The sequence below is a fragment of the Petaurus breviceps genome, unplaced genomic scaffold (assembly GCF_028583685.1).
Source record: "Petaurus breviceps papuanus isolate PSGF00001 unplaced genomic scaffold, PetGlider_PUasm1.0 91041, whole genome shotgun sequence".
NCBI lineage: Eukaryota > Metazoa > Chordata > Mammalia > Diprotodontia > Petauridae > Petaurus > Petaurus breviceps.
The window spans coordinates 21,583,448-21,598,385 of NW_027187400.1; the positions used below are offsets into that span (position 1 = coordinate 21,583,448).

General features: G+C 46.7%; 1 protein-coding gene across 2 annotated transcripts in view; it reads left to right on the forward strand.

Annotated features, from left to right (window-relative positions):
* DHRS3 (dehydrogenase/reductase 3) overlaps window positions 1-14,938 on the forward strand; it is a 92,406-nt gene that overhangs the window by 60,849 nt on the left and 16,619 nt on the right. The gene's annotated exons all lie outside the window — the stretch shown is intronic.

Below are 14,938 nucleotides of genomic sequence, written 5' to 3' on the forward strand. Positions count from 1 at the left end.
GGGGGGGGGGGGGGGGGGGGGGGGGTGTGTAGACAGGACACATCAGAGGAAAAGACCGAGACAGAGATAGAAAGAGCGGGAGAGCTGTAGCTGGTGCGGCTGCGGCTGCGGCCGGCCGGTGCCCTGCACTGCCCAGCCCGGCCGGGTGCCGTGTCGGGAGAGGGGGAGCACGGGGCTGCCACGCCGGGGACTGCTTGCAGGTTCACGCGGCGGCCAGCAGACTGTGGGTGCGTGTGTTGCAACGTCTGCTGGAGCTTAGAGCATCCTGTCCATATGTGCAGCTGGGGTAACCTCCAGGCCGGAGCTGAGCTGAGCCGAGCCGAGTGTGCGTGGGGCTTAGGATGGATGGGAAGAGGGCTGCTGGCACCTTGCATCTCATTTACAGCCCCGGGTTCACCGGCAGGTCAGCGGCTCTTCGTGACATCATCACATTTGTTTACCGTCTTCTTGGGAGGAAGTGCTGCCCCTGCTCGGAGTGGGCTTTCCCTCCCCTAGCCCCCCAGCCCCCCAGCCCCTCCCCCTAGCCCTCTGCGCCGCATTCGTCCCCTCCCCCGCCCCATCGCCCCCCTCCCCTTCCTCCTGCCGCAGTTTCTAGAAAACTCCGAAAACCTCCAGGGAGTCTCCACTTTAGATGGATTGGGAACGGACTGGTTTTAGTTCTTCCTTTTCCACACCCCCAGCTCCCTCCCCCCCATCCCCGGCCCCCATGCCGCGGAAGAAGATGTTTGACTGCGGACAGGACGGGATGGCTGCTGCTTAGCTGGGAGGAAACGCTCGGGGAACTCTTTGTAATTGGAGACAGCTTTGTTCAACAACCTGTTGGCCCTTATCGACTCACTCAGTCAATCAACAAACATTTAAAGTACCTACTGTGTGCCGGGTTATACTAGGTTTGTCGATATAAAAATGAAATATCCCCTGCCCTCAGGGAACTTCTATTCTATGGCAGAGACAATGGAATATATCTTTGTAGGGGATGAATGAACGAATGAGCGTTTATTAAGGATTTACTAAGTGTTGGGACTACAAGTGAATAAGTGAAGACATTCTCTGCCTTCAAGGGGGGAGACAACAGAAAAACCAAGTTTCTAACCTGGGATTCAGGAATTTTTTGCATCCATCCATCCATCCATCCATCCACCATCCTCTATTGATCTACAGCTACATATGTCACTGTAGACATAGATACACATCGTGATAACTATTTCAATATTAATTCACGCTCAGTGTTCAGGGCATTTAAAAATATGGTTCTGTCGTAAGCCTTCACTAGCCTGACAAAGGGGTCTGTGACATACAAATAGTTAAGAACCCCTGATGTAAAGCAGACTGATGTCGACCAAGGGTTAAAATAGAAGTTGACAGCACACTCTTTAAGACTCAAGGGAAAGTGCCCATCTGTATGGTTGGAGAGGGTTCCACACTCCCATGAAATCCCAGTTCCAGTCAAAAGAAAAATACAGACTCAATACAAGAGAAATCTGAGGTTGTTGGGGAGGGAACCAGTTATTGGGGAGATGAGGACGTGGGTGAGGAGGGAGGGTGTTCATTGTGTGTTTCAGTCCTGGAAAACAGCCAGGACAGAGGTGTGGAGGTGCGAGTGGGAGGGCTGTGTCAGAAGCAGCATGAAGGCCAGTTTGTTCGGAAAGTGCCCGAAGGAGAATAATGTATGATGAGGATGGAAAGATAGGTGGGGGCAGGTTGTAAACAACTTTAAACAGTCTTCAACCTGTATTTGTTACACATAGGAACTGTGCTAGGCCAGAGAAACAGAGAGAGCCAGGCACAGGAAGTGGGTTTTTTATTAGTTGAGCAATGTAGGTCAGCCCCTTTTCTGTCCTTGGTCTTAGTGAATGTCCTTTAGGGCCCTATCTTGGGCTCCCTTCTCTTCTCTCTCTATGACAGGGCACCTAGGTTTCAGAGGGTCTGTGGCCTTGGATAGGGAAAAAGTGACATCTTTCTTTTCACTAACTTCTAGCTGAAATTTAGCATTTCTTTCAGTAAGGGGGGAGGGGTCCTGAGAAAGGGTCCATTGGCTGTGACAAGCTGCCAAAGAGGTTAAGAACTACTCTATAAACTTTGAGGACAGGAGGTGGTCCTTTCTCCTCCCCCCTCCTCTTCCTCCCTTTCCTCTCCCTCTTCTCTTTGTAAAGATAGCACCTAGAATCTTCAGTAGCATCTTCTAATAGATACTTGTCAAATTGATGTTAACTCTCATCTGGGCCATTTACCTCTCTGGACAAACTCTGCTCTCAGTTTCCACCACTCTCCATGGCTCCCAGGACAATCCTCCAAATGGTCCACAGACAGAGTTTCTTGTAGCACTAATGCTGATTCTGTGACTCCAGGTACCGTCCATGGATGCTGTTTCTGCCTGCTTTGTCTAGGGCAGCATTTGGGGGCAGTAACTTGGGGAAAGGGGCTCATATGCCTTTCCAAGGTAATACCAAGTCTTGAGAATCCCTAGTTTAGGGAGCCACAGCTGAAGTAGAGAGTCCTGGTCCTGATCCTTATGTGTTAATTACCTACAGACCACCTTCTAGAGGTCTTTCATTCCTCCAGCTGCTAATGCCCTTCTAAGCCTCCACCCCTACCCCCCAAAAAAGAGTTTATTTGCTTCGGTAAGGATAGAAACCACCAAAGGTTCATGGGACTAGAATTGGGAGGGATCTCCAAAGCTATCTAGGGCAATCCTTTGTCTTACAGTTTAGTTAGGAAATAAGACATTCAACACACAGATAATTATCTGAAGTAGGGATGGGGAAAGGAAATAAACCCTCCCCGGAAAAGGTAGAAAATAAGAACAGAGATGGAGTGACTGACTAAAGATTTCTGACACACAAAGAAGATATTCTAAAAATATAATCGAACAGTAGAATTTGTTGATTTAACATAATGGGTAGGTGACTCTGTGGAGGGGAGAGTCAGCCAACTGGTACTCTATCCTTTTTGGCTCCTATGCTCTCTGGCAATGTCTGGAGATAAATACTTCCCAGGCCTTACCTCTCTCTTTTCTGGAGGAGAGTGAGTGATTTAAGGTTCTATTCTCACTGCCCTTCTCCTAATTACTAAAGATTTAATCAGTCATGTATTTTTGTGATAAGTTGCTTTTAACTCTAGGGGCAATATAAGGGCCAATACAGCTTTTTCTCTTCTACTTTATGAAATTTATATCATGGATGAAAAGTTAGTATAATCACAATAACTCAGAGCTTCCCAGTTATGAAAATTCTTAACATTTGGACAGAAATTTGACTTTTTGCCTTAATGTAAATTTTGTGTATGTCCAGCTAACCCGTGGCTTCTGAATCCAGTCCTTTTCTCAGCACAGTCTAAGTTGTAATTAAGGTTTCCTGACTGACCCCATGTCTTTATATTTAAAGCGAAGTTGGGATACAGGAAGTAAAAAGTAAAGAAGTAAAAAGAGTTGATGATTGTGCTTGTTACTAGACAGGGGTGAGGATGGCAAGTTGGGGAAAGAGTAGACCTTGGGAACTTCCCTCTCTCCCTTGAAGAGGTGATTACATCCAACAACTTCACTCTGTGTTTTTGTTCTGAGATCCCTGCAAAGACCCAAAGATACACCTCTGTTTCTCTCTCTGTTACTTTGGTCTCTGTCTCTTTTTCTCTCTCCCTCTCTCAATTTCTCTCTGTCTGTTTTGTCTTCTCTTTCTCTATTTCTGCTCTTCCAGTCTCCGTTTCTTTGTCTTACTCTCCTTTTTTTGTCTCTGTTTCACTCTGTCTCTCTGTCTCTGTCACTTTCTCATTGCCCCTGCTACCCCCAGACATCTCAGCTCAGGTCCTGGCTGGGGCCAAGGACACCATTTCCCCTACTATGGCTGATACTTAGCTCACCAAGTCCCAGGTCCTTCTTCCCAGTTTGTCCTCTTCAAGACCATGTGCATCTTTTCCAAACCTCCGAAGTATGACTTGTATTTGCCTGCTGGCTCAAAGATCATGAAAGTCTAGATTGGCCCAGACCCTCGGAACTCCAATTCCCAAAATGTTAGTCAAACATTATTACACTGTAATCCTCTCTCTTCATGATTATCTCAGATTGTCTCATTTGTGTACAGTTTGGATCCCTCAATAGAATGTAGGTCCCTCGAGGTCAAGGGCTGTGAGTTTACACTTATTTCTTTATGTGACCCAGCATATAGTACCACTTCTGATACATCATGGATGCTTATTTAATAAATGCTTCTTAGATTGCATTAGATTGGAAGAATACTTGGTCTTTTGAGCCACTCTAGCAAGAGTAGACCCTGCCCAATCCCTATTCTCATTTACATAGAACCTCCCGAGTACCAAAGTCTGTAGTGGGCATATATGGCAGATCTGTATTCTTCAGGCAGTCTTCAGTAGCCTGAAAAGTGAATGCTTCAGTTGGGAAAGGCTTAGGTAACTTTAACAAAAATGACCAATGGCACATTCAAAGGGGAAAGCCCAGTGCTTCACAGGAAGAACATACATTTATTTCCAAGCTAGAAGGCATGGTGGACATCATCTGGTCCAACCCCTTCCCTGCCCCCAACCCCATTTACTGAGACCTAGAATTATCAAGGAACTTAGCCCAAGTCCCACAGGCAGCAAAGTGATGACTTGAACTTGGACCCTCTGATTCCAAATGCAGAAGAAGTCTTTCTACCAAAGGGGCAGCCAAGTAGCACAGCGAGTAAGAGCACCAGGCTCCAGTGTTGAGAAGACCTGGAGATTGAATCCCAGGCTCAGACACTTAGCACCCACCCAGAAACACCTGGCTGTGTAACCTTGAGCAAGTTACTTAACCCCGATTGCTTTAAAAAAAAAAAGTCTTTCTACCAGAGAGAGGCTTCTGGATACCCATCACATGACCAGGAAAATCTGGGCTAAATAATAGATCAGAATGCCTCGAGTGTGCCCTTGCATCACTATCCTTTTTACAAGTTTTAAGCAATACCCATAGAACTTCTGTCCCTCTGACATAATCTCTTAATTTAGCTTAGTGCCTAGCACATAGTAGGTGCTTAATAAATAATGATTGATTGATTATAGTAGGGAAACTGAGACCCAAAGAGGTTCTGTGCTTAGATGGATCATGGCTTCACCGGTGTGAATGTGCACTCCTTCTAATGACTTGAATCATAGCCCAAACATGTTCTCATTTCACCACTCCCATAAATCCCCCTCAGGGCCTCCATTTTCCTCTTATTCTTTTGACACTGATACCAAATCAATTGACAATCAATACATATTTATTACAGTCCTACTATGTGACAGACACATATTAGGTGCCTTACATACAAATACATAAAGGAAATGGTTCCCACCCCTCGAGGATCTTATAGTTGGACACAGAGAGACCATATGTCCAAATATAGATGAATACAAAATAGATACAGGACAATCTGATGGGGTGAGGCACTAGCTGTTGGGGGAATCAGAAGAGACTTTCCATAGGCAGTGGCTCTTGAGCTGAGCCTTGAATGGATCTTGGAATTCTAAGAGGTCAAAGTGAAGAGGAAGAAGGGAGGGAGTGTATTCCATGCCCCAGGGGCCAGCCAGTGCAAAGGCATGGTCATGGAGTGCCCCATGGGCCAGACCCTTCATGACTTACTCTTGTTACATAGCCAGTCCCTTTCTCTTCTAGTCATTAGAGGACTCTCTAAATGCTTCTTTTTTAATGCAGTTCTTAATCGGTGATGTTACTGCCTCCCATCAGCTTCTCCTTTTGCCCTTGGTTTGGTCACCTACCCTTAATCATAAAGCAAATCAGAAAGAAGATAGGGGCTGGAATCCATGGGATCCTCCCATTTCTTGTAGCTGGATTATGTGATTTTTGTTTCTCTGACCACAGGCTTGAAAAGTGAAGACTAATTAGCTATGGATTTGAGGGATTGATCCTCTATTTTCTCATCTGTAAAATGGGAGTGGAGAGAAATGTAGATGATCTTTAAGGCCCCTTCCAGGGTTCTGTCCAGGATCCTGTGGTCCCCCAGGACCATGACATTTCTACTTTATAAACCCAAGCTAAGAACCCTTTTCCCATGTTCTCTTTGGGTTTCCTTCTTTGTTCGGGGAGGTGTCGTATTTTGGAAGCCTTCCCTTCCTATCTGCCAGCCCCCAGGATAGGACTGCTTTCTCTCACAAGAGTTTCAATGTCCTCATCGCTTCCTGAGTCTTACCATGTCCTTTTTTGTTTGAAGCCCAGTTGTGTGTGGGGAGACAAGCCAAGGGGCAGGAGTGGGAAGACTGAGGGGTGCTGAGAGAGCTAGGCAGGCCAGCTGCACCTTTAAGGAGATGGGACTTTTCTGGGAACATCGAACATCAAAGCAAACAGAAGGGGGACTTTTGAAAAGCTCAGCCAGATGGGTTTATAATGCTTTCTGCTTTTCTTCCTCCCTTCCTTCCCTCCTCTCTCTGTAGGGCCCTCTCATCATTCCCCCCCCCCCCCATCCTTGGAAGAGCTCTACTGGTCTGGTCTGCCGGGACAAAGCCAGTTCCTGGCATTGTTTGTCCCCAGGCCCTCTCCTTTGTTCCTTCCCCATTCAGGCCTCAAAGACTGGACAGTTCTGTGGCCCACTTGGGGACTGGTTAATAGCAAACAACACCCCCTCCACTCCCCTGCCTGCCCCCGGCTTCTCCTGTGTTAAGCTGAGGCCACAGGCAGCCAGTAGACATTCATTCTGTGCTGGAGAGGAGAGGGGCTTCCTACCCTGTCCTCTGAGACAAGCTGCTTCTCCAACATGCCCTCCCTACCCCCTAGCCAGGAAGTAACCTGAGTCCTCCTACCTAGAACACTGGGCCCCTTGGCCACACCATCATGCCCTTCTTGTATCTTAGACTCAATCCTGCCTCAGCTGCTGTGTCACTTATGTGACCTTGGACAAGTCACTCGATTCCTCATCTGTAGTGATACTTGAATTATCTGCTTCACAGGGTATTGGACCATAGACCTAGATCTTAAAGGGGTCTACCCCCTCCCCATTCTACAGATGAGGAAACTGAGGTCCAGTGATTTTATAGGATCATAGATTTAAGACTGGGAAAGACACTTAGATTGTGCGGCCTCTGTGTGTGTGTGTGTGTGTGTGTGTGTGTGTTTGGAGAGAGATAGACAGACAGACAGACAGAAAGGAGAGAAAGAGGGAGAGAAAGTGAGAGAAAGAGAGAGAGAGGGATGAGTAGTTACACATTTATATACATGTATGTAATTCCCTGAACATATTGACATAGAAAATTTAAAGGGCAAGGGAAAATCAGTGCAGGATTGCCTAAATTGCTGAAAATTCAATTCATTTCAATAAAATGTATTAAGTAACTGCTATATTTGAGACACTTTGAGAAGCACACACAGAGTAATTAGTCCCTGCCCTCAAAGAGGTTTCATTCTCCTGAAGAGAAACAACCTAAAACAGGCAAGTAAATACAGAGTAATTGGGGGCAGGAGAGAAGATAAATGGCCTGGGAGATTGATGGAATAATGAATGTGGAAGCACTTTGGACATCATAAAACCCTGTTCAAGTCATCACCTGCCAGATCCTTGGCTTGGAGTTTACACAGACCAAGTACAAACTAGGGCATCAGTGATAAGCATCAAACCCTGTCATTGGCTTCTGCCCCTCCCCAGGTCCTCCCCCTGCAAATATCCAAGCATGATTTGCACATCCAGGCCTAGAACCAATGAAGGTAATGTCCAGGTTTGCCTGTCAACATCAGTTTTGTCTCCTGCTCCCCATCTGATTCAGGAACCTAGGCTAGCCCCTCTCCAGGGGAAGCTTAATCCAGGCCTGATCCATACAGAGTAAATCAAGACTCTACTTTCCAAATTGTGCCTGTCCTCTGGTAAGCCAAGCTCGGCTCTATCAAAAGCAGTTTCAAGTACTGCTCCACCCCCACCCCCCCTTAGCACCTGTTGCTGTCCCCTGACCTAGACTGAAGGGTACCATGGCCCTGGGCCATGTTTGTTTTCTCCATCTTGCCTATGAGACTGGACTTTCTTAACCTCCTGCTGGAGAGGGTAAAGGGGGTGAGGTTCCCATCAAAAGCCAAACCTAAAATTACAAACCCTTGTGACTTTGGGATGCCTGCATTAGACCTTTTCTTTTTCTTTTAAAGCATGCTCCTGCCTCTCAGAAGCCCAGGGCACAAGTTGGTCCCACCAAAGAGCTGCCAAGGGCCTGGATTCCAACGGTCACCAAATGTTCGTCCTGTGATAGACCTGCCCCGAGATAATCTGGTTCATGTCCTAGTGGGACCTGGTTCCTCTGACCCAGAGTCCTCTTCAGAAATGACAGGGCCTGTAACTTTGGGCCATTAGCAATGAGATACTAGCTGAGAGGATGACGTGAAATTGGGGAAGGGACAAGGAGGGAAAGGCTTGTTAAGACTCTTTCCCCGAAGAGGGACTGCGATTGGAATGCTTGTTCATGAGCATTTACTGAGGGCCAACTGTGTGCAAGAGGATTGTGGGAAGTTGGGGCTACAAAGAATGTAATCCCTGCCCTTAAAGGACTCGTGGTCTGGCATGGAGAAGAGAAAGATAGGAGATATACATACATACATTATACACACATATACATACATGCATACATAAACACACATAATAAATCAGAATATCCACAGGTTCAAGAGACCTTGGGCAAGTGACTTCATCTCTCTGGGCCTCAGTTTCCTCATCTGTAAAATAAGGGGGTTGGAGTCCAACCTCTGAGGTCCCTTCTGGTTCTGAGTCTCTTATTGTAGCAATAATTCTGTGGCCTTTGACCTTGGATTGTAGCTCTGCTATAATGATGCTCTAGCTGCAGCGTGTGAAGCTAGCAGTGCCTTAGAGAACTGTTGTAAGACCCGTGGGGGAAGCCGTGGTGCTGGGTTCGAGAGCATGGGTTTCAGACTTGGCACCTCCACATGCTTTCTGCAGGACCCTGAGCAGGACATGGGGTTTCTCAGGGCCTGTTTTCATCGCAGATAACACTAGTATACAAACTAAAAGCAAGAGTAAATCTTACTGGCAGTGACCGCCACCTCTCCCCACAGAACCTCAGCCTATCCCTGTCCTGAAAGTTAATCAGGGACCAGGCAGAGTTAAGTTTCAAGGGGTCATAAATCTCTCTTCCTGTCCTCTCTCCCCCATCCACTCACCGCAAATCCCGGATTTTCTCAGGGGTAGAAGAGGGTGAGGAAAGCCTGTTCTCTTAGCCCCATTCCCTGACACTGGTCAGCCTTGGGGTGAGGTCATTCTGAGGTCACATGGGGCATAGAGGCTCCCCCCACCCCCCAGGGCTGTCCTCCCCCCAGAGGGGATTACCCGCCCTGCTGGGCTGCTGCCCTCCCCAATTTTCTGGTCAGTAACTTTCTGAAAGAAGATCAGGGCTCCCATGGGAGGGGATCTGGGACAGGGGGGAGGTGCAGGGTCCCTGCATGTGGGAAGGGGTGGGGGAGAGTGGGGGAGCTGCCCATCCGCCCCGGATGGTGGCTGAAGGGATCAGGGGGAGGCAAAGAGACAGTGGCTGGATGGGATCCAGGCTTGGCAGCTACCTGTCCAAGAAGAGAGATTACATTTTCTCTCTTTCCCCCACCCCCTGTCCTTCTCTAAATAACCTGAATGAATGGGAATTCAAAGAAACAAGGTCCCTGTGTCTGGGTCTATTATGAGGATTCTCGCTGGGATCTCTCTGGCTGCCAGCAACGCCCCAACTTGAAGCCCAGTTGCCAGTGAGACCCTGTCTGTAAGCCAGAGAGGAGCAAAGTTGGACAGAACTTTTCTTTTTCCCATCCTGCTCCCATGCTCCCCTTTTCAGATTCAGGAGAGGACACTCACCACCCACCCCCCATCCCGGTCCCTCCATCGCCCGCCCCAAGCCCCAACAAAGCCTTCTGCTTGAGGACTGGATAGCAAGTGTGGGGCTAATGAAAGAAGGCTGAGCTAATGCCCTCACCAGCTGTGGTCCTCCTGATCCTCAGGAACCCCGCCCCTCCCATCCACCGAGATCTATAGAATTATAGGTTAAAAACTGGAAGCGACCCGAGAAGTTAGTGAAGTCTGCCCCTTATTTTACAGATGAGACATGGAGAAGTTAAGTCACTTGCCCAGAGTCACACAGCCAGCAGTTGTCAGAAACAGGATTTGAACTCAGAATTCTTGACTCCAAGTCCAGTGCCCTATCCACCTCCCTGACACCCTAGCTGCTTGGTCCTTTGTGTGTGGCCTGTGCATTCCTCAGAACAATACAGGCAGGGTGGGAGGGGGAAATCCTTGCCCCCCACTAATTTGAAAAGATTTGAAACTGATTCTGAAAAGGCAACCCCCAAGGCGCACCCACTCAGATACTTTATTGTGGTCACTTTTTCCTCACAGCTAGACTTTAGTTCAACTCCACAAACATTTATTAAGCTCCTACTATGAATCAAAGAGTAGTATGGTAGAGAGAAAGCCCACCCCAGAGTCAGGAAGGCCTGGGTTCAAGTCCTAACTCAGATACATTTGGGCTATTTGACCCTGGGCATGATGCTTCCAAGCCTGTGTGGGTGGGAGGAGCTTCCTCATCAGTCAGTGAGATTACTTCTCCAATCCCTTTCCCTAACCTTATGTAGCCAGGATGAGATTGTCCCTGCCCTCAGGAAGCTTAGAGTCTACTGGGGGAAATCACACATACACACAAGTCAACACAAAATCCAGTCCAACTTAACGAAGAGGCATCTTTGGTATAGGAACAACAATCAAATTCTTGCTTTTCTTCATTAAAAAGAAATTATCCTTCTCGTTACCGGATGGGTAAATCACGGCATAGTTTAAACCATATTAGGACCTCTGACTCCACTCATACTTTTGGAAATATCTGAACCCCAGCATCCCTAGTTTTCTGCCACTTACCATCTCTTCCCTGTAAGCCCTGCTAGCCTGTAGTTCTGTATGAAAGCCTTGCAAAAAGTCTTTCATCTACTGGTCCTTGGAGGCAGGAATGAACGCCGGGTCCCTGGGATGGGTGAGTTGTGAAAAGCTCCTGTTTGATTTCCTACACTATCTATGGAGGATATGCCAGAGAAGGGCCGTCACAGGCTGCTAAAGACTTTGCATTTCTTCCCATAGCCCTTTGTGTGCCTTTGATTTCCTCTCCCAGACATTCTTTCAGCTGGTTAGATGGTCCCTTGGCAGGATGACTTTTTCACAGGTTTCAAAGCCAAGTTGTAGGTAAAAGGTTTCAGTTCTGGTACAGGAGAACCACAGAGGTAAGAAAGTGTCCATGAGGAATTGTTGCCCAGTCTAAGGGGAGATGCATTCTCCAGATGCAGCAAAGTGGCTTCTCATCCTGGGAACCACTGAATCTTTGTTTAAAAAAATGTTTCATGGATGTCTTTTTGTCTTTGTATCAGTCGTTTCAATTCTTCCCTCTCCCCTAAGTTCTCCCTAGTGAAAACTGAGCCCCATTATCTGATACAGTGACCAGTAATATAACAAATTCTGTCTTCTTGGCTCCCTACCCTCTGCCATGATAGAAAGGGGAAATTATATTTCATTATCTCATATGGGACCCTCATTGGTTTTTCAATTACTCAGAATTTAAGGAAGTCACTTAGTTTTATCCCTGCCAAGAAATGTCCACATAAGCCTTCCCATGGTTACATTTTTCTCTGTGGATCTGTGCTGATATGCCCCCAAAGTGCTATTCTCATTCCTACCCCCAAAACTTCAATGGGGAATTTTCCAAAATGCTAGATTTGTATTTCAGAGACATGGGTGTCACTACACAAATTTCTTGTGATCGTGGGCAAAAGCACATAAGTCTCGCAGAGCTTCAGCCTTTTCGTCTGCAAAATGGGGGTAGCAATATTAATACTGCCAACCTTACAGGGTAGTTGGGAGGAAAGCATTTAGCAAATTATGAGGTACTATATAAATGTGTTACTATCATTGTTGTTGTTACTACTTAATGTATATAATTTTAGAAAAACTCCAGGTAACTTAAAGCTGCTCCCTCCCCCTCTCCACCTTGGGCTACCCCTTACTATTCCAGTGGTGTTTAAGGCACGGGAGGTGCCTGGAAAGGGGGTGGCCTGTCCAGCAGCAGGGGGCCCTGTGGGTCTTGGAGGGACTAGATAGGGCCTTAGGAGAGAGTCAGGCTTAACACAGTGGCAATATCAACTTCAGGGCCTTCCAAGGGGAAGTACTTTATGAGAGTTTTAGGGGTGATAATTGCCGCACCCCCTGGGTCTTTGTCTTCTTTGTAGAATCATCATCTGTGGCCCATCTACTATGTGCAGATTTACTCCAGGGCACCATCCTGGACCCTCCCCTCTTCTGTCTTGGTGACCTTATCAAATTCCATGAGTTCAACTGTAATCAGTAATTCATAATAATAAAAGAATAACATTGATTTCTATAGCACTTTAAGGTTTGCAACCTAAGGGTTTATCACAAAGATTTCATTTTATTCTTGCAACAATCCTGGGAGGTAGATGCTATTATTATACCTACTTTATAGATGAGGAAACTGAGGCAGAATATAGTTAAGTGACTTTCCCAAGGTCAAACAACTGGTTAGTGTGGGGATTTGAACTCAGGCCTTCCTGACTCTAGGTCCAATAATACAACACCCAGCTGCCTCTCTGTGCAGATTCAAAACAAATCTACCTATCTGCCCCTCTATTTCCACCTGCCTCCTGGACATCTCCATCAGAAGGAACCAGAGGAATCTCAAACTCAGCCTGGACCTCTATCCAAAACAGAGCTCACCATTTTTTCCGCTAAGCCCTCCCACCAGCCCGTCTCCTCACTTCTGTATTTCTGTCCAAAGCACCACCATTCTGCCATTCGAAAGCCATCCTCACCCCCCCTCCAGATCCAGCCAGTTTCCAGGTCTCATCTAATCCGGCTCCTAAATCTGTCTCTTAAATCCATCCCCTCCTGCCTTTGCTTCACAACCAATACAATTCTTGCCTTCATCACCTGTTCCATGGATCTTGAGTCCCTCCTTCCTTCAATTCACCCCCTTGCAGAGGTGCCAAATGTACCATCCCAAAGCACAAGCCCTATTACAGAAGCTTCAGGGCATCCTCACTGCCTTTAGCATAAAAATAGTCCTTTATTTGACATTTAAAAGCTGCAATATGACTCTTGCTTGTCTTTCTAGAACGATCTTGATTTTATTCCCCTTCATTCCCTCGACATTCCAGTCAAACTGACCTATTCACTGTTTGCCAGACACAAGATTCCATCTCCCATCTCCATGTTTTTGCACAGGCTGTGCCCCATGCCAGGAATGCTGTTCCTCCTCACTTCTGCCTTTTGGAACCCCTAGCTCCCTTCAAGAGTCAGCTCAATTGCTCAAGGCCTTTCCTGATTTCTTCCCCAAATTATTACTAGTCTCCCAATTACTGTGTGCTCCCAATTACACTGTAGATCTCCTAAGTTTACTTACCTGTGAATATGTTCTATGCCTTTCCCTCCCCTCTCCCCCCACCAGTGGAGTGAAGGTTTCTCTGGGGTAGAAATGGATTCTTTTGTCTTTGCCTTTTTGGGTTTTGTAGTACCAGAGAGAGCAAAGGGTAATAATAAACTGTGCTAGTACAGTGCCTAGTACCCAGCAGGTACAAGTGCTTATAACATTGAAATTAATTGAATTGGACTGTATTTTGCTGGAAAGTTCTATGTGGCATTTGTCTCCAAATGGTCTCTATTTAGATATACAAAAACTCAGCCAGAGCCCTAGTCCCCCCCCATGTAGCAGTGTGTGCCTGTCAGTCAACAGACATTTATTAATCACCTGCTGTGTGCTGGGCATTGTGCAAAATGCTGATCCACCCATCTGAGTTAAGTAGGAATCAGGGTTCTGAAAAAATTAGGGATGCCTGGTGCTTCTTTATCTCTCTGCCTCCAAGGACCAAAGGGAAGGTTGTTCATGCCTTTGGCCACCTGTGACCATGTGGAAGGGACCATCAGGTACTTCAAGGGCCCTCTGAGCCTGGCTCAGATCTTGGGTCCATTAATGGAGGCCCCAAAGTACCCTCCACAGGAAAGCCTGGTGGTCTAGAGCACACGGAACCCAGCTTGTCTTGTGAAGCACTTAGTGCTATGGCCTTCATAAATTTATCCAAAGCCTTTTTGGATGCATTTGTATTTTCTGCCAGTAACGAGCAACCGCAGTTTATTACTAGTGGTGTGAAACAGACATTGATCATAGCAGGGCCATGACGGTTTTCTCTTTGGGACCTTCTCAGCCTCCTCCACATCCTTTTCCATGTCCAGTGGCCACAACTGGGCGCACCAACCTAAAAAAATCTGAATCACCTGGGGGAGCAGAAAAAGGACTGCTTTCGTGGCTGCTCACTGCTCAATACAACCCCATTTAATGAGAGCTCATTGATTCAGATTAATTAGTGGAAATTAATCTGATGTAATGACTGGGGAGCTGGAGGAGAGTCCCAGATTTAATATTATGTTTTTTTTTTAATCTATTCACTATTTTCAAATAAAGGCCTGTGAACCAACTAGGCTCCAAGACAGTTGCCTAGTGGAGACCAGTAAGGATGACTAGATAAGGGGAGGATAATTCTGGGCATCAGGCATTTACAGGCATTACAAATTCTACATACAAAGAATGCTTGGAAATCATAATCTATATCAAATAAGTTGAATATTCCCCAAAAATTATGGTACAGGTTTGCTGAGCAGACCCAGAAGTAAACTAACCTTTCCCTGAGTTACCGTAAATTCAGAATTCGATGCGGTATGAGACCATAGAGGGAAGTGAGCTTGGTGTCAGAAAGCCCTGGGTTCCCTGGTCCCCACCCCAAGCTCAAGTTCAGGAGGATGGGGGAGGTGATCAGCTACAATGCACAAAAGGTACCTCAGGCAGAAACACTGAAAATCGGGGGAGGAGGGCCACTGTTTAAAGGAAGTAGCTTCATTCAACTCTCTAAGCCTCAGTAAAATGGGGGAAGGAATCACATTTTCCTTCC